At 45.2% G+C, this 19,955-nt stretch overlaps 1 long non-coding RNA gene across 2 annotated transcripts in view; it reads left to right on the top strand.

Moving 5' to 3' along the window:
* The window catches only part of LOC135055461 (uncharacterized), a 43,008-nt gene extending 29,205 nt beyond the window's left edge, over window positions 1–13,803 (top strand). For both annotated transcript variants that reach the window (XR_010243757.1, XR_010243756.1), the window contains exon 3: window positions 13,338–13,803. This is a non-coding gene — a long non-coding RNA (uncharacterized LOC135055461). The remainder of the gene's footprint in view (window positions 1–13,337) is intronic.
* The last annotated feature ends 6,152 nt before the right edge of the window (window positions 13,804–19,955 follow it).

A 19,955-nucleotide genomic window follows, 5' to 3' on the forward strand; every position in this document is an offset into this window, starting at 1 on the left:
AAAGAATGCTTGGTATGCAAAGGCCCTATCGTAATCTCTGCTGGTTTGCTTAAAGGGTATTGTCGCACTACTCCTGTTACTCCCATGGCTGGAATTGTTTTACCAGTGGTTCTCATGCCCACGGTCGAATTTATCACTGACTTGGCCGCCCCCGTATCTACAAGGAAATTTAGAGATTTTCCAGCTACATCAATTGTGACCTCAGGTTCATTTCCAAGGCTCGCAATTAATTTCACTGGCTGCAGACTACAGGTGTGGCCTCGCCCCTATGGTGCGTGGTGACCTCCCTGCATTGCGCTGGCAGCTATTACCTGTGAAGGAGGTAAATGGGAATTATCAGAGACTTGCCAGTCTCTTCTTGGGGGATACCTTCTTGTTTCCCCTGCGTGTGGCTCATAACTCCGTCTCTGCGGTCCTTGATCCCAATTTCGTATGTCATGTCGTTGTCTAGGGTTTTTATATGCATTGTGTGGATTACTGGTGCAGTTACGTGCAAAATTACCTTCCCTATTACAATTGTAACATTTTACCATATGCGGCTTACCACCAGGGGTCTGAGATTTAGACTGAGGCGGCCTTGTTGTAAGGGCTTGGATACTTATAGCCATCAGTCTATCACTCTGTGACTCCCTGCGTCTTGTGATGTTCCTGTCGTGCCCAACAGCAGTCTCTCTTAAGGCGGCCACCGACATACCTCTCCAGTTAGGTTGAGTGGTTTGCACCCTATTCCTTAATACCTCCTTTAAACCGTCCATCAAGACGGACACCGCTACCTCTCTATGGTGTACATTTGCCTCAATTTCCACGATCCCAGTATATTTAGCCATTTCCTCCAGTGCCCGGTGGAAATATTCAGAGGCAGTTTCTCCTTCCGTTTGTTTGATGGAGAAAATTTTGTTCCATTTTACCACAGCTGGGAAGTATATTCCTAGCTGAAGATTGATTCTGGTTACATTATCTTGATTATACTCATCTGTAAGGGGTACTTCTTCATCTAATTTACAGTCAGCTATAAATTTCACAAGGTCAATACTAGAGGGCAGACATGCCCTCAGTAGTGTCCTCCAATCTTTGTTGTTGGGTTCAGTGGAGTTACCCAGGTCCTTAATGAACCTTTGACATGCGGCTAAATCTTTTCTGGGATCAGGAAATTCAGACAAAATTGTTCTTAATTCTGCTCGGGACCAGGGACAATGCATTGCAATATTCCTGATGGGTGTGACCCCATTTGTGTCGGTCTTCCCATTGGGGACCGCTATCACTCTAACAGGATTAATATTAATTACATCACTCTGGGTTGATTCTACAGTGGGTCGTGCAACAGTTTCAGAATATTGTACAGTGCCGTACTTACCTCTAGATACAACCTCACCTGTCCCTGAACTATGTGCCTTTGATACCACTTTTACTGGTTGGGCGATGCCCACTGAAGTATCGTTTACTGGTCGTAGTCCTGGGGGAAGTTTAAAATGGGATACAACTTGCATGGGTTAGCGTTAGTATCAACATTTGCATTAACTTTCATTTTATTCTTATCATTACTACATTGGTTAAGCGCACCCTTATCGTACACCCGCATGTCATTCTCTGCAGCCACTTTGTCCCCTACTATATACGGTGGTGGTGCCGTTGCTATCAGACTCCTACCAGGATTTGAATTTGCTTTCTGAGCTAATTCCTGTTGTATTTCACTTTCCTGTTGCCATACCTGTAAACAATCATAATGTCTAATCCTCTGCTTTGCAGATTTTATTAGACCTATCCTTTTTCTTAGATTCTGCAATACCTCAGGGTTCAAACTGCCTACCCGGGGAAACTGTTCCCCATCATCCTCTGTCATCCGTTCCCATTCTTTGCAAAATACCTGTGTGTGTGATCCGTATTTTTCACACATTATATACCGTGCTGACCCTTTGGGCCAACAACTACCAACGTGAACCCTTGTTGGACGTCCCTTCTTTGAACAACTGGCCCCCATTGTTTGCAGATTATTGCTGTCTCAGCAAATTCTTACAAAACAAAACAAATTGCCCGCGGTAAGGCGACGGTGAAAGTTCAACTAGTGCCTTCACTCACTTTACGCCCCAATTGGCCAGTACGAGTTCCAGCAATGTGCCCACCACTGGACGTACCCAATCCGCGGGATCTTTTTGTAACCTCTATTTACTGGGGCGTGTGGGAGTATGCTACCCTCCCCAGTAAGTATTGGTTGTTGGAGATTTCCTGAGTGAACAGCGAAACTCCCTTAAAATAACAAAAACCTACACAAATCACGTTAGAATGTACAAATAGCGTTTATGATCCCACAGTAAATTTTAATGGGTATCAAGGTAACAAACTAATGCACACAATTACGTGCGGTCCAGTCGCACTGCGCATAAGTAACTTAATATTTATACGCTGTACGACCAACGGAATCAGTTGTTTAGGCTGCGAAACCATCAGCCGGAGCTCAATCTATATGGGTAATACGCGAAACCCCCCGGGCTGCGCTTAAACCTTCGCAGTCGTTTTGTCTGCGGATACTACTTGCTCCTTTTACCTTGTATAATGTTAACGCGGGCAAGCCAGTCCCACGCCACCAAGTGTCCACTCACCTGATGTGGTCTCCGACGGGATCCCGATTTCTGGGTTCACAAAATAATACCTTTATTTCCACACTCACTCCTACTCACTCATATACACTGATCTTTCTGTACAGAAATTCCTTTCATACAGGCAGTAGTTCAATCCCTGAGTATTGCAATAGAAAAAGGTTCTCTTTTAACTAAGCTTTTTGGAAACTGAACAAACCTGTGCTATTTTCAGGTGGCTGTACTTATCCGCCCCCACTAAAACAATGTTATCGTGTGATTTGAGTCTCGGTGGGCGTATCCGTACGCTCCGTTGCGTAAACACGCCACGTGCGTATGCCTTTGTGTTGCGTACGTAATCTGGCACGCTGCCCGATACACGTATGCACAAAGTCCAGATATGCCCACAGCAACGCAACTAACACGCTTCTATAAATGTAAACGATGTTCAACTGTAATCGCTTACCGTACACCACACAGTATTTGCTATGCTGTGTGCGTGTCCTTTACAATTATTCCCTTAAAATTATCCTTTATAATCTCAACTAAATAGCACCAGATTTCCTCAGCACGTGTCTAATAATCGGTTCTAATGGCAACAAGAGAGTGAGTCGCAACAATGTAGATGTGTGCGTGCGTGTGTGTGTGCGTACGCAAAACAGAAATAAACAGTTTTAAAAGATAATAGCATTTTGTTCTTACCTTCCTACCTTCCGGTTTCTGATTCCACCCCAGCACTCCTACAGCGTAGCGTAACAGACGCTTATCTAGTCAGCACCACTGTATCCCTCACCACCAATACGGATACGAAGGGATACTGCGTTCCCGCCCTTTGCTGACAGATAAAGTCTGTTCTTGCTAGTGGCGGATATGTGGAGGACGGACGAGCCCTCAATTGATCAAGCTGATTATTTACCTTAGAACACAAGCTATTTATTAATATCGTGAAGCCGTAATGGCCGCTGTCCCTCGTGCACGTGCTACGCACTTTGTACGCTATTTGCGTACAAAGACCTCGCACGTGGTACGCTAGTTACGTACACACACTGCGCTGTGAGTACGGAATACACACAGCGAGCGTACACACAGATAATATCCTTTTAAACCTTACACAGAGTATGCTTATACTGTAAATCTTAGTGTTGAGATACTGCAATGATATAATGCTATTTAACCTTGATCTGTAAGCTAGCTGTTTGAGCGATTGAGATGCTCCGATTACCCTCAGCAATGTAATAAACACACAATACCTTGCTAAGGTTCCAACACCTTTACTAACAATATTTAGCTAAGTAAAAGGGAAAAGAAAACAGTGAACAGTTCATACACTACAGGCTAACATTAATATCTAACAGAATAACTAAACAAAAATATACACAATAGCGAACGATCGCAAACACAAATACATCGACTAAGAATGAATGGCTAACATTAAAACGGGTAACAAAGTGGCCACAGAGAAACATACCATACGGGGAACACTCGCAAGCGCAACCGGAATCCAGTCCTCCAATTATCAGAGATAAATGTTGAAGAGAGAGAGTACTGGCCGGTCTGGGGACAGTGACCCTTATATACACAACATACAGTGTACTACAAAGGGCCCTACAATCTTATTGTTCATTGGACACAGGAATGTCTCCTCGCATTATAACAAAAGGTCATAGGTTAGTTTGAACAGGTGGGCTGTGACTATATGAAACTGCTCAGGTGGGAGGGAATCTCAGAATTCCCGCCGCATGGATAATGAACTGCAAATATAGGAAATGTCCAGAAACTACTAATGGCCATAACTATACGCAGGAGCGATTAATCTTTACCCAACCAGCACCGGATTGTTCCTAATAAAATGTTCTTTAGTTAGGTACCAAACACCACTGCTCAAACCCTGGCCCTCATTCCGAGTTGTTCGCTCGTTCTTTTTCATCGCATCGCAGTGAAAATCCGCTTAGTACGCATGCGCAAAGTTCGCACTGCGACTGCGCCAAGTAACTTTACTATGAAGAAAGTATTTTTACTCACGGCTTTTTCTTCGCTCCGGCGATCGTAATGTGATTGACAGGAAATGGGTGTTACTGGGCGGAAACACGGCGTTTCAGGGGCGTGTGGCTGAAAACGCTACCGTTTCCGGAAAAAACGCAGGAGTGGCCGGAGAAACGGTGGGAGTGCCTGGGCGAACGCTGGGTGTGTTTGTGACGTCAAACAGGAACGACAAGCACTGAACTGATCGCACAGGCAGAGTAAGTCTGGAGCTACTCTGATACTGCTAAGTAGTTAGTAATCGCAATATTGCGAATACATCGGTCGCAATTTTAAGAAGCTAAGATTCACTCCCAGTAGGCGGCGGCTTAGCGTGTGTAACTCTGCTAAATTCGCCTTGCGACCGATCAACTCGGAATGAGGGCCCCTGTCTGACCCTTCATATCATGCAATGAGGAATTCCTCTGTCCAGCGACCAGTTACATTAAACAAACTTACAGTCATTATTAAGGGGAACATTATCTATAAAACATACTATTTGGTTTTATTATTTAACTATTGAGTCGCCCGCTAGACGCACACAAACTCTACCGTAAATGCACATACCACGCACTCGAGCGCATGGCCGAGGGGGGCGCCATCACGCAGCTGCGAGTATCCGCACGCACGGGAGAGAATGTGCACGTGCAGCGGGCAAGCGCATGAGGTGAATATATGGCAACGTGTAGCATGATATTTTTCCGACTTTGACAGTAATTACAGGAGATAGCCACTGGTACCAAGCTGCAAACATGCTGTCTTCCAGGAAGTTCATTGTTCTAATAAGAGTGACTTTAGCTTTCATACATTTAATCATATCTACTCATGGCAATGTGCTACAACCTAATCACAGGCATCAAATTGACACACACATTAATCTGGTTACTTTGACACCAAGCACGACATGTCCATCTTGCTCCGCTCCAATAATACACATACATGACGTTACTCCATTATATAATTTAAAACCTTATGATATCCGGTGCTTGATATGTTCAATATATGTGCTGTGTGAAATATGTGTTGAATATATCTTTGTGGCATGTCTGTGTAAATGCATATGTTACCATATATTGCTGTGCACGCTGTGCGTCTTCGCAAGCATAGCGACTCATATGAGGGGAGTCTGTATGTTCTTTCTATGTAATATTTTTTTACTTCGACAATACATACACATACAGCCACTCACACATTGCCACACACACGTGCACACACACACATTGCCACCCACAGTATACACACACATCACGCACAACACTAATCTAAGCGCCATGCCTGAGCCTGGTGTGTGCCTTCCTGTATGCACTGTCACTGCCCCAGCGCTTTTCCACGTCAGTCCCCTATCCCAATTTTACGTGTTCCTCCCGAGGCACTGCTTAATAACTTGAGCCGCAGCAGTGACAAGTGAGAAGGGAAGGGGAATCTGCGCTGGAGAAAGGCAGCAGAGTTGTGAGGAGGTGGGTGCACCGCTTGTCAGTGGTGGGAAGATCTGCCTCCTCCACTACCGCTGAGCTAACGGGTGCTGGTGCTGAATGTATAAATGTAGCAACTGAGCAGAGCACCGGAGGCAATGGAGAGGTCAGCGTGCCCCTTCAGAGCAGGCGCCCAGCAGCGACCGACTCCATTGTCTCCGATACTTCCGCCCAGTGCTTAAAGTGGCCCTAGAGAGGTGGTGGAACTCACCCCTCTCCCCACGGCGCCCATGTAATAAAGGTATTGCGCGCGCCGTAGGCGCGCGCTGCAAAAAGGGGGTGTGGTCTCAAAAAGAAATATAGTAATAATAGAAAAATAGTAATAATGCCCACAGTAGTAGTACCCAAGTGGAAATTTTGAAGTGGGGGTATGGAAAAGTGAAGGGTGCAATTATGTGCGCGCCGAAGGCGCGCGCACTCCTGACAAGGGTGCGTGGCCACGCAAAAGGGTCATGCCCTTCAGTGTAGTTTACCACACCATATACCCCTTATACACATTATGCACCACAATAGTAGGACCCCTTTCACATTATAGCTCACAGTATGAGCCGAAATTCACATTTATACCACACAGTATGAGCCACATTCATATTACACCACACAGTATGAGCCAAATTCACATTACACCACACGGTATGAGCTGAAATTCACATTACACCACACAGTATGAGCCGAAATTCACATTACACCACACAGTATGAGCCGAAATTCACATTATAGCACACGGTATGAGCCGAAATTCACATTATAGCACACAGAATGAGCCAAAATTCACATTATAGCACAGAGAATGAGCCGAAATTCACATTATAGAGTGACAGAGTGACAGGGAGAGTGACAGCAGGGACATGGAAAGTGACAGCAGGGACATGGAAAGTGACAACAGGGGAATACAGTAGGGACTAGGGAGAGAGAAAGGCAGCAGGTTAGATTACCTGTTTAGCAGCGGCGGTGGTCTGCGGTGCTGTGGATGAGTAGGCTGTGGTAGGCGTGACGTGGAGGAGGCTGTGGGCCTCGGAGATAGTGCGGAGGAGGAGGCTGTGGGTGCGCAGAGGTCCGAGGCCGGGGCGGCAGAAGAGGCTGAGGGCGGCTGCAGTGGATCTGGAACCAGGCTGGCTTTATTATCCCTGCCGCCGCATCGAGCTCCTGTGACCACGGCGCTAATATTTCAAAACTGCTGCGGACCGGCAGCCAATCAGCGACAGATTTGAACTAGTAGTGCAGCGGTCACAGAAGCTCATTGCAGCGGCAGGGATAATAAAGCCGGCCTGGTCCCAGATCCGCTGCAGCTGGGAGTCTGGAACCTGGGCTTCCAGTGCGGCGGCGATGGTAGGGGCGGAGCGACGGAGGGCGGACCGGGAACGCAGCTTCTTTGTCGGCCCATACAGTAATGCCCCCAGCAGTAGCACCCCTTATACAATGCCCACAGTAGTAGTGCCCCTTATGCAATGCCCCCAACAGTAGTGCCCCTTATGAAGTGCCCCCTTTACAATGCCCTCATTAGCTGTGCACCCCATCAGTAATGCCCTTAATGGTAATGCCCCTGTGTAGTATTGCCCCTAGTCGTTTAGCCCCTGTAGTTTAGCCCCAGTAGTCATGCCCATACTGGTAATGCCCCTGCAGTTATGACCCCAGCAATTTACTCCCCCCCCCCTTTAGTTTAGCCTCTGAGTGGTAATGCCCCCAGTAGTTTTGCCCTCATGTAGTTTGCCCCATGTAGTTTAGCCCCCAGTGGTAATGCCCCCTGCAGTTGTGCCCCCTGTTGTTTAGCCCCCATGTAGTTTGCCAAAGTTAGTAATGTCCACAGTAGTTTGCCCCCTTGTAGTTATGCCCCCAGTAGTTTAGCTCCTGTAATTATGCCCCCTTGTAGTTTAGCCCCCAGTAGTAATGCTGCCAGTAGTTTGCCCCTTTGTAGCTTGCCCCCTTGTAGTAATGCCCCCAGTAGTTTGCCCCTTGTAGTTTGCCCCAGCAGTAATGCCCCACAGTAGTTTGCCTCCAGTACTAGAGCCCCCCAGTAGTTTGCCCCTCTGTAGTTTGCCCCAGTAGTAAAGGCCCCCAGTAGTTTGCCCCCAGTACTAGAGCCCCCCAGTAGTTTGCCCCTTGTAGTTTGCCCCAGCAGTAAAGCCCCCCAGTAGTTTGCCCCCCAGTACTAGAGCCCCCCAGTAGTTTGCCCCTCTGTAGTTTGCCCCAGTAGTAAAGGCCCCCGGTAGTTTGCCCCCAGTACTAGAGCCCCCCAGTAGTTTGCCTCTTGTAGTTTGCCCCAGCAGTAAAGCCCCCCAGTAGCTTGCCCCCAGTACTAGAGCCCCCCAGTAGTTTGCCCCTCTGTAGTTTGCCCCAGTAGTAAAGGCCCCCAGTAGTTTGCCCCCAGTACTAGAGCCCCCCAGTAGTTTGCCCCTCTGTAGTTTGCCCCAGTAGTAAAGGCCCCCAGTAGAAACGCCTATGGTACACATATAGGAGGGAGGGGAGGGGGGAAGCACTATACTTACCAAGCCCCGCTCCCGCCGCAGTCCTCTCTCGCCGCCCGCTCCTCTGCACTATGAGAGAGACGTCATGACGTCTCTCCCGTAGCGCGCACTGACAGAGCCGGAAGCCGGAGCTCAGTACTGAGCTCCTGCCTCCAGCTGCCGCTGCGGAGAGGGAGACGGGCGCCCGCTGGTAACGCGATCTGAGCGGGCGCCCGGCATCTCCCTGCAGCGCCGCCCGGGACATCGGGTTAGGTGAGCCGGGGGAGGCGGAACTGCGTTCCGTCTCCTGGTGGAACTGACGGAACGCAGTTCCGGCCCGTTCCGGCTCACTTTAACCCCTGCTTCCGCCATTGTTTTCATAATCCAAACTGCAGTATAATAAATCCTGCACTTTGGGTTAGAAAACTGTTGGTTATGTGTGGCAATTTAAACTGACAAAGAAGGCGGTGTTTAAATATGTCCAAAGCGCATAAGAAACAAATAATACACGAAATAAAGCAAAAACTGGTACATTCCTTCCTTTTACTGGAGATAACCGATATTCTTCATAGGAGTTTCACTGATGTAGCTTTCCTCCTCAAGGTGTCATATAGTAGTCATGCAAATGAAAGAAGAAGGATATATGTGTAGACCAATTTTCACACAAATTTCAAGGATAATCTTCTATAGCATTAAGACAAAGGGGCGTACCCGACTCACACAGAGGCAAGTGAGTGGAAACCCATAAAGGTATCTTTAAGAAATTTCTTTCAATATGGACGTGAAAATTTCAGGCGTACCCAGAACTCACACAAATGGTAAGATGGAAAATCATATAAAGGTATCTTTCAGGTCTGTCGAGAGCGTAACCCAACTCTCACGGAATGGAAGTGAAATGCATAAATATACCAATATCTTTCTCAGCAAACAATTAAATGCGTACCACAACTCACTCAGGGTTGGGGTAGATGACTCCTATCAAGGTATCTTTGGCTTTCCAACACTTGATCTTTGCAAGGGGATATTACCCCAGAAAAATTCAGGACAAAACCAGAGAAAAAATTCCTCTTTGATAGTATAAAAGGAGGATTTATTAACAGCAGTCCAGAATATATCAAAGTGCTTCCAAGTATAAACAAGATGATAAAATCACAAACAGTAGATCCGCAAAAAAATAAAATATAAAGTTTAAAAAAAGTTTAAAAAAATCCTGGTTAGGTCATCCAGACTACTCACAGTACAGCTGTTCTACGCGTTTCGGTCCTTCCTGGACCTTTGTCAAGAACTGTCTGAACTGTGAGGAGTCTCCATATTTATGTTACAGATATCCAATCAATGAACAGTTCTTTTTTCCTTTTCTATTTGTAAAAATTTATCACCACAGAAAGGTTCACCTAACCGGCTGCACACTCAAACTATTCTCCCATGATGTTCTCTCTTAGAGAAGAACGGTCTAATACATTTGAAAAACTCTTTGGGGGTGATAATGGACATTTAGACCTTGTTGATTTCAACCTCGAAGAGACCATGCATAAATTAGAGAATACACTCCTTAAGGAGAGCAAAGTGTGGTGGGAGATTGCCACTTTGGAGAAATACCTATTACATGACTTGGTACCACGGGGTTTGAAAATCAACAAGGTATGTTCTTTCAACACAGCCAGTGAGGACTTTAAAAAAGATTGGGCAAATACTATCAATAATTGCTCCTTATCGCTAATAAAGTTGATCATTAAAGAAAGAAAAAAGGAATTGAATAAGTTTGACACAGAGATTGCTGAATATAAATCTCTGTCATCCCCCTTTTCTGATTCTGAGGAGTATAAGGTATTAGAAAAGGGGATTGAGATAAAGCTTAAACGAGCCCAAAAACAACTAGTGGAAAAAAAATTGAGAAAATTTAATAGGGATAAGTCTGAACAAAATATATGTCCCGATCAGGAGAGGGAAATGATTGGCACTCCTACATATTCAAAAAATCCCCCCATTCGACAGGATGAGATGACCCAATCTAGAAGGTTCCAAAAAAGAAAAGCTCCCTATAATCGATTCTCTATTCAAAATGATAGGAGAGACAGATATATCAGGAATATACCTGACTCATCCAGGTCTAACCATTTTCCTAATAAGGAGTATGGTAGATTTAGAGAAACTACCCCGGAATGGAGAGGACCCCCTTTAAGGGAACAGAAGGGTAGATTTTCCCGCAGAGAAAGGTCTCCAACATGGAGAGAAAACCGGTTCTCCCCCTTGGGAGAGGTGGATGACCGGGAACAACGTTTTTTAGGGAACAGACGCCATCAAAATCACCACCGTTAAAGTATAGGAAAGTAAGGAGAGGAAAAAGGGGAGGGGTAAAAAAATCCCATAGAGGTAAATGTAAAAGGAAACGTAGAACCAAAAAGGTTCAATCATGTGGTGATAATCAAGCCCAAAGTACTCCTTCAGATAATCTAATGGAGCGTCCGCATGCAACAAAGATTTTTAATCTAAGTTCGCATGTATTATCGGATAGTGAAATATCTGTCCTACAAAAAGGTTTAAAGTATGCCCCCACTAACTCTATTAACCCTTTTGAAATATACCTAGATGTTCAACGTTATTTAAGGAAGCTTACCATAAAGAAGTTTTTTGCAAATCAAGAAGATAATCAGGCAACTGACGGATCTACAGTCACTCCTTTTAAACCAAGATCACTCTTTTTTCCAAAACACGTTCAAGGCCCCTTTATTGAAACCTTTGGTGCTATGGTCCTGGAGGACCTAGAAAAACTGCAAAAGAAACCAAAGAAGCACCAAAATTTTTCCTTTAAAGAAAGAAAGGCCTTACAGAATTTAAAGCAGCTGAAAGAAGTTGTTATCAAACCCTCTGATAAAGGGGGGGGTGTAGTGCTGATGGATTTAGTCAATTATGAAAATGAAGTTTTACGGCAGCTTAATGATGTAGGAACGTATAAAAAATTAAGGCTTGATCCCACGAGTACCATATTAGCAAAATTAAAAAACTATATAGAGAAATATGAAAAAATGGGAACCATCAGCTCTAGAGAGGCAAAGTTCATCATGGTTGACGAACCTATGGTACCAGTCATATATGTACTACCTAAGGTTCATAAAAATGCGAATAATCCCCCGGGTAGGCCTATCATATCGGGTGTACAGTCCCTATCATCGAATCTGTCCAGATTTATTGACCATTTACTACAACCTATGGTCATCCAGAATAAGTCCCACCTTAAAGATACGAAAGACTTCCTAACACTTTTGGAATCAATACAGTGGGAGGAAGGGGACATTCTGGTGACTGCAGACGTAAGCTCTCTCTACACCATCATCAACCATGATGATGGTGTAGCAGCAATTACTTACTTCTTGGAAATAACAAATTACACAAAGGATCTTAAGGAAATGATAATAGAAGGAATTAAATTTATCCTTAACAATAATTTTTTTCTTTTTCGGGATCAATTTTACATCCAGAAGACCGGGACGGCTATGGGCACCAGATTCGCTCCTAGTTATGCCAATCTGTTTCTAGGACTATGGGAAATCGACAACGTGTGGGCGAATAACCCATATGGAGCGAATCTGGTGTCCTATGCCCGGTACATTGACGATATCTTCTTTCTTTGGAGAGGGGATATTGCTACTCTTGAGACTTTCTGTACCTCTCTAAATACTAATAACAAAAACATTGTCCTATCATTTGAGAAAAGCACAGAGACTCTAAACTTTCTTGACATAACAGTGTATGTGAAAGAAAATAAATTACATACGAAAACTTACTCCAAACCTACTGACTCTGGGTCCTATATAGCAGCCAGTAGTTGCCACCATAACAACCGGCTGGACTCCATTCCAATGAGTCAATTAAAAAGGGTCAGGAGAAATTGTACGGAGTTAGATGTTTTTGAATCTCAAGCGAAAGAAATGAGTGAGAAATTTATGGCATGCGGGTATAAGGAAGGCGTTATTGAGAAAGCATTTTTGGAAGCAAAATCCCTGGAACGGAGTGTACTTCTAAATAAAAAACCACCAAAAAAACCCAATAACAAATACGAATGGGCATTTATAACGGAATTTAATCAACAGCATAAAGAGGTTGAAAGGATTCTTAAGAGACATTGGGATCTGATAAGGAAGGACCCTATCATTGGGTCCCTTGTCCCTATAAGACCTGTCCATATTTACCGTAAGGCCCCCAACTTGAGAAATAAGTTAGTCTCTAGCGCTTTATCAGCAGAAAATTCCACAAGGATAACCTCAAAAGGGTTCTATAGATGTGGTAACTGTATCGGCTGTAGGTCGATTAAGGGTGAGGGTAAAAATAAAATTGTAAACATTGAAATTAATAACAAAACACATACTATCAAAGACTTTATAACGTGCGACAGTAAAAATGTTATATATGCAATTAAGTGCAGTTGCAACCTATTCTATATTGGGCGGACCTCCAGGGCGCTGAAAGTTCGCCTTGGCGAACATGTCAGAAACATTAAAAAGGGTCTGCTCACCCATTCACTCTCTGCACATTTTAAGTCTAAACATAACTGTTTAATCTCTGACATTAAAGGTTTTTACGGGATTAAACAGATCAAGGGAAACAAACGAACAAATGACCTCAGCTCTCAACTTGCTAGAACTGAAATGCAATATATTTTTACCCTTGGTACTCTAAACCCACAAGGGTTAAATTGTGACTTCGAACTTAAGTGGTTTCTCTGATTTTATCCTGTTAAAAATGACTAACTTATATATTATTCTTATTTATTTATTTTTGTGTTTCTTTTGTGTTTCATTATATATGTTACTCCTCATGGGAAATGAAAGATTGAATTCCATACATGCTAACTGGTGCCTTCTATCAAAAACCATGTATGCTGCATAGCGCTGTAAGAAGCAATACCAGCGCTATGAATAAAAACCACAAATCCCTTGATCCTTTGGGACGAAAACGGAAGCCGCGTCACGTCACTTCCGGTTATTCGTTTCTATATGGAACGCAGATGCAGGGAGATAAAGACGGGAAACTACAAATCCCATGATCCTCGGGGATGAAAACGGAAGAAGCGTCCCGTCACTTCCGGATACACGTCTCTGTATGGAACCAAGCTGCCGAGGGAAAAAAACGGGGAAACTTGGCTGGTGCGGACCACGTGTAACTTCCGGCGGAACCTCCATATATGGACATTAGTAGTTCCGAGCTGGAACTACATTTCCCATAATTCTTGGCTACGTTTAAGTATTTTCGAGTTTACACTAGGCATTTAAATAATAAAAGTTGTTTGGAGCTGTTTTCCCTTAGGGTTTTGCATTTAGGTTAAATAAACATGGATGTATTTTGGGTTTTTTGTTCTGTTTAAAACGGAGAACATTTGCATATTTAATTGACAATACAATTTCCTGCTACTCATTGATTGGATATCTGTAACATAAATATGGAGACTCCTCACAGTTCAGACAGTTCTTGACAAAGGTCCAGGAAGGACCGAAACGCGTAGAACAGCTGTACTGTGAGTAGTCTGGATGACCTAACCAGGATTTTTTTAAACTTTTTTTAAACTTTATATTTTATTTTTTTGCGGATCTACTGTTTGTGATTTTATCATCTTGTTTTTACTTGGAAGCACTTTGATATATTCTGGACTGCTGTTAATAAATCCTCCTTTTATACTATCAAAGAGGAATTTTTTCTCTGGTTTTGTCCTGAATTTTTCTGGGGTAATATCCCCTTGCAAAGATCAAGTGTTGGAAAGCCAAAGATACCTTGATAGGAGTCATCTACCCCAACCCTGAGTGAGTTGTGGTACGCATTTAATTGTTTGCTGAGAAAGATATTGGTATATTTATGCATTTCACTTCCATTCCGTGAGAGTTGGGTTACGCTCTCGACAGACCTGAAAGATACCTTTATATGATTTTCCATCTTACCATTTGTGTGAGTTCTGGGTACGCCTGAAATTTTCACGTCCATATTGAAAGAAATTTCTTAAAGATACCTTTATGGGTTTCCACTCACTTGCCTCTGTGTGAGTCGGGTACGCCCCTTTGTCTTAATGCTATAGAAGATTATCCTTGAAATTTGTGTGAAAATTGGTCTACACATATATCCTTCTTCTTTCATTTGCATGACTACTATATGACACCTTGAGGAGGAAAGCTACATCAGTGAAACTCCTATGAAGAATATCGGTTATCTCCAGTAAAAGGAAGGAATGTACCAGTTTTTGCTTTATTTCGTGTATTATTTGTTTCTTATGCGCTTTGGACATATTTAAACACCGCCTTCTTTGTCAGTTTAATTTGTGTATGTAAAACGGTGATTTTACGTAGGTGTTTATAGTGGACGGGCAGCATTGCGCCATATAGGTGAACAGTTCTTTTTTCCTTTTCTATGTGTGGCAATTTGTTAGTATACTTACACATAAGAGTAGTTGCCGAATGTGCTAAAATGCTATGCAAATACTGTTCTGTCCTGTTACAGTCCTAATTTGTGTAAAGATACACCTGTTTTTATGATTGATATTAAATTTGCAGGCCATTATGGTACATTCTGAGTTTGTAGTGTGTTCAGGGCACACTCCTTTCCAACCTGCATACAATTATGAGGTTTGAATGAGATAAATGAGTTGAGAATTAGCATGTGTGGGACTGAGGTTTTCTCTTCTTTGTGGTGGGACGCATAGCATGATACTGAGAGCCCATTAATCAGGAGTCATCCTAAACTTGATGCTGCTGCTACTTGAACCACTTTTGCACAATGCCAGGTCGTTTTGCCAAGCCCTGACTGACCCCCCCTTTCACACAGATAAGCAAATTACCGGGTCAAGAATTTACACCCGGTAATTTGCGGATCAACATGGGCGTTTCGTCTGTGTGAAAGGGTCAACCCAGGTTGATATTTCCGGGTCTACGACCCTTTCACACAGAAAAAGGACCTGTGTTAATTATCAAATTATTAAGTGGAACTTCTTCACCCGGTAGTTTTACATGTATTAACCTGGAGATGGCATAAGGAAGTAATAAACCAGTGATATGTACAAGGTGATAAACACACCAGCCAATCAGCTCATAACTGTTAATTTACATATTGGAACTGATTGGCTGGTGCGTTTATCACCTTGCACATATCACTGGTTTGTCACTTCCTTATGCCTTCTCCAGGTTAATGAAAGTGGTATTAATTTTCCCAGTGTGGGGCATGGCCTGGCAGCAGATCCAGGTAGTGGGGCAGCGTTAGAGCTCCTGCCTGGAATATATTGAATTAGCCCGAATCCTGCAGCTAGCTGCACAGGGAGACCTGCATTGAGCTCCTGTCCTGCCCCGGTGTCCGGTGGAGTGGTCTGCGGAGCCGGCGGGTGCTTTCTGCACCCGTGCGGGTTGCGGCCCTCTTCCCTGACTGGAGCATAGGCCTTGATTGCCTCACGGTCCCGGACCGGAAGTGGGGCACTCGCGGTCAGCGATGGAGCCCCCTCTTCTCCCCTGCACTCCCGAAGTCTGCCGCCCGTTTACCTGCATTAGCTGGGGAGTCCCCCCCTCGGCTGTGGCACCCAGAGCGGGGATTGGCTGCGCGGCGCGGCCGGGCCAGCGGCCTGTAATGGATTGGTGACGCTGCTCACCCGACCTCCCTCCTGCCGCACACTGTCTCCGCGGCCGTGGAGGGCCTCATCACTTCCACCAACGCATCAGCTTCTGCCTTGAGGGCTCCAGGTACCTAGTTCCCTGGTACCCTGTATTAGCACTGAAGCCCTATATTGGAGGCTGGGGCGCCATCTTGAATAAGGGCAGTACGCCCATACTACATGTGTCACAGCAAGGACATGGTGTAGCCCTGTTTTTCATTATAATTTTTTTTTTCTTTCTTTGTCCCTGGCTTTTGGGGTTACTGTGAGGCATTTATACCACCTTTATATAACTCTGGCTGATACTCACTCCCCACGCGCCTTACTGCCAACGTCCTCCACGACCCTGCAGTGTAGACCGGCTGTGACAGCGGTGGGCCAGTGCTGCGGAATCGGGGAGCCGGTTTTCTGGCTCCTGCGGGTTGCAGCCTGCTCACCCCCCACGAGCCGGGGCCTCAATTTTCGGATGGCGTTCTGGGGCGCGCTGTGACTCTCCCCGGATCGCCTGACGAGGATCCTGCTTACCGCTTCCGCCAACGGGACGTCTCTCCTCTGCCACTAACGTCTGAGACGTGTCCTCTTGAGAACTCCCCACAAAACCTGCCTCCCACACTGTTCGCAGAAATGTACCACCCTAGCCGCAGGTCTTCTGATATCTTACTCGAGATTACCTGATGACCCGTTGAGACCAGGCCACGGGGAGTGACCGCTCCCTAGGAGCTATGCTGCTGTATGTATCCTGTTGAACCTGACATACTCTGAGCTTATTGCAAACATCCCCCCTCGCTGATCTCTCCGGATTATGGGGCGAACCACAAAATCCTCTAGACGGAACAACAACCAATCTCAAAAAGTTACGAGACCCCAGGCAGACCTGACACCTTTCTTTCACCCAACTACATCTCCGCAGATGGAGAACCGTTCCTCTCCTCATCCCTCAACATCCCCTTCTGCCTCCTCTATCTCAAATCCAGCAGATGATATGGCTGATCCTGCGACGGCGAGTTGCAGCGACCTGCGGGAAATTCTGACCTTCATGAGGTCCCTCCCCACTAAGCAAGACCTTCAGGACACTATTAGGAACGAACTTGCCTCCATTAAAGGTGAAATATCACACCTGTCAGATCGTATGGTAACCCTGGAGGAGGGCCAAGAGGCTAATGTTTCCTGTATGTCGTCTTTGAGAGATGCCATCCTTGCTCAGTCTAAAAAAATCCGTGCCTTACAGTCGAGAATGACAGATATCGACAACAGGGGCAGGCGGAATAACATCCGTGTCCGCGGTCTCCCGGAAGATGTTCCCCAATCTAGACTCGTGGACGCCCTGACCAAAATATTTAATGAACTCTTAAAGAAGAATTCGGATAACGTTATTACTTTTGATAGAGCGCATAGAGCCCTCAAGCCAAGGGGCCTCCCTACCGACAGACCCCGTGATGTAATTTGCCGGCTCCATTATTTTTCTCAGAAAGAGGAGATTATGGCCAAAGCCCGTCAACTGACTGGAATCGACTTCAATGGCTTCGACATATCCCTCTATCAAGATCTCTCCTGGCATACCCTCCAGCAACGGAAATTATTGAAACCCCTAACGGACGAATTGCGGAAACGTCAATTACGTTATCGCTGGGGTTTCCCTTTTAACCTTCAAGCCTGCTCATCGGGAAAGTGGTTCACCCTGTCCTCCCACGCAGACCTCTCATTGTTCTGCTCCTCCTTAGGTCTACCCCCCCTGGACATACCGGACTGGGAGTTCTTTCTCCCCGAGATCCCTCTCCCCAAGCGAGCCCCCAACTCCCAGCCTTGGCATGAGGTTCGCAGTGCCAATAAAAGAGCTCCTCGGTCGCTTCTCCCTCCAAGAATGGTCTTCTGTGAGGGACGCACTGTTACTGCTCCATTCCTCCTGGTTTCTTATAGAGACTCCTGTTGTTATTGCCGTGTGGGAGGGAGACTCCCTCCCACTTCACCTTTTGAACGGGGACTTATATGAAGGACCCCCCTGTTATTACGCAGCATTATCTTATCTCTCTCTAGGTGCTCGCTTTGTTATCACCGTGATGGCAGTCGTCCCCCTCTGGGACGCGAGATCTTTCATATACCCCCGTTCTGTTACTATTTAATATGGGATGTTTTAGCTACCTAACCCGTTACCTTTTTTTTTTTTTTTTTTTCTTGTGAGTTTTGATGGTGGTGGGGGTTGTGTTTTTATCCGCGACCCCGGCCACTCATCAACTATTAATCTTAATGTGGGTTTTCCATGTCGGTTCTCATATGTTTTTTCTACATGGATCCTGTAGCGGTTCACTCCCTCTCCCCCCTTTATGCCCGCCTTTGGCTACGTGCCGGTAGGGTGGCTGAAACCCGCATGGTTCAGTCTCCCTCCTGCGGGAATGTTGCTGTTGTTATTATATTGTTTGTGTGATTTTCTTCTCTATGTCTCTTTTTCCTGCCTTTCTCTTTATTTTTCTCTCTCTTCTCCCCACCACTTACAGATCTGTAGAGGTTTGATCTACTTCATTCCACCATGACTACCCCCGGGAAAATTAAGATACTCTCCCTTAATGCAGGTGGTCTCAACACACCGGAGAAGAGATCTAGCCTCCTCCGCCAACTGAGATCTGAAAAGGTAGATGTAGCGATGGTTCAGGAGACCCATTTTAAGATTGGGATACGAAACCCCTCTCTTACCAATCGTTTCTACCCCTTAGCACACTACAGCAACACCCCGGGTAGTAAATCCAAGGGAGTGGCAATTATCTTTTCCAGAGAATGACGTGTCTCGGACATTTCCACACATAGGGTGGTTCCGGGTAGACTTCTCCTCTTGAATTGTAAAATTTTTGAGCAATCATTCACCTTTGCAGTGCTATACGCCCCGAATCAGGCCCAACTCTCTTTTTTCAACTCCTGTTTAACCAGAGTAGACTCCCTGTCCAAGGGGATCACCGTCCTAGGCGGTGACTTCAATTGGACGATGGACCCCAGTGTCGACACATCATCTCAAACCTCCAGGTTTGTTGCATCTAAATATCGTCAGGTTAAACGGTTGTTCCACGCACAACAACTGGTAGACTCCTGGAGGACGCGACTATTCCTTTTACTCTCACCCACACAGTGTTTATTTGCGTATTGATTATTTGTTCCTTAGCCATAGGCACCTCCCGCTTCTTACAGATGCTAACATAGGCTCTATAACCTGGTCAGATCATGCCCCTGTGACAATGGTCCTGGACCTCCCTCATGGCCTCCATAAACAATGGACCTGGAGACTCAATGAATCTCTGTTGTACGACCCGTTTTGTAAGGATGCCTTGGATAAGGCGTTGAGTGACTACATAACCACAAATGTTATGGATGATGTGTCTCACCTAACTATTTGGGAGGCGCATAAGTGTGTCCTTCGAGGCAAGCTAATACAACTAGGCTCCCGCAAAAAGAAACTAAAACAGTCCCTAATCTCAGACTTACTTCTTAAAATTCACTCCCTCGAGACTTCTCATAAGATATCCTTATCAGACGTGACTCTCGTTGAATTGTCAGAAGCTCGTTTACCGTTAAACAGACTCTTGTCTGATGATATAATATACTCTATCCGTAAGTGTAAGCGGAAATAAGCCTGGTCGCCTATTGGCACAGGCCATACGTGCACAACACTCTGCTTCATTTATTAATTCTATGAAAGACACTAAAGGCGTCCTTAAATTTAAATCATCGGAAATAGGAGCTTGTTTCACTCAATTCTATACCATGCTCTATAACCTAGAGAAGGGTCCCTCCAGTGCTGACCCTCAGCTCTTACTCCCTAAAATTAAGGGCTATTTGAAAC

The sequence above is a fragment of the Pseudophryne corroboree genome, chromosome 3, assembly GCF_028390025.1.
Source record: "Pseudophryne corroboree isolate aPseCor3 chromosome 3, aPseCor3.hap2, whole genome shotgun sequence".
NCBI classification, from domain to species: Eukaryota; Metazoa; Chordata; class Amphibia; order Anura; family Myobatrachidae; genus Pseudophryne; species Pseudophryne corroboree.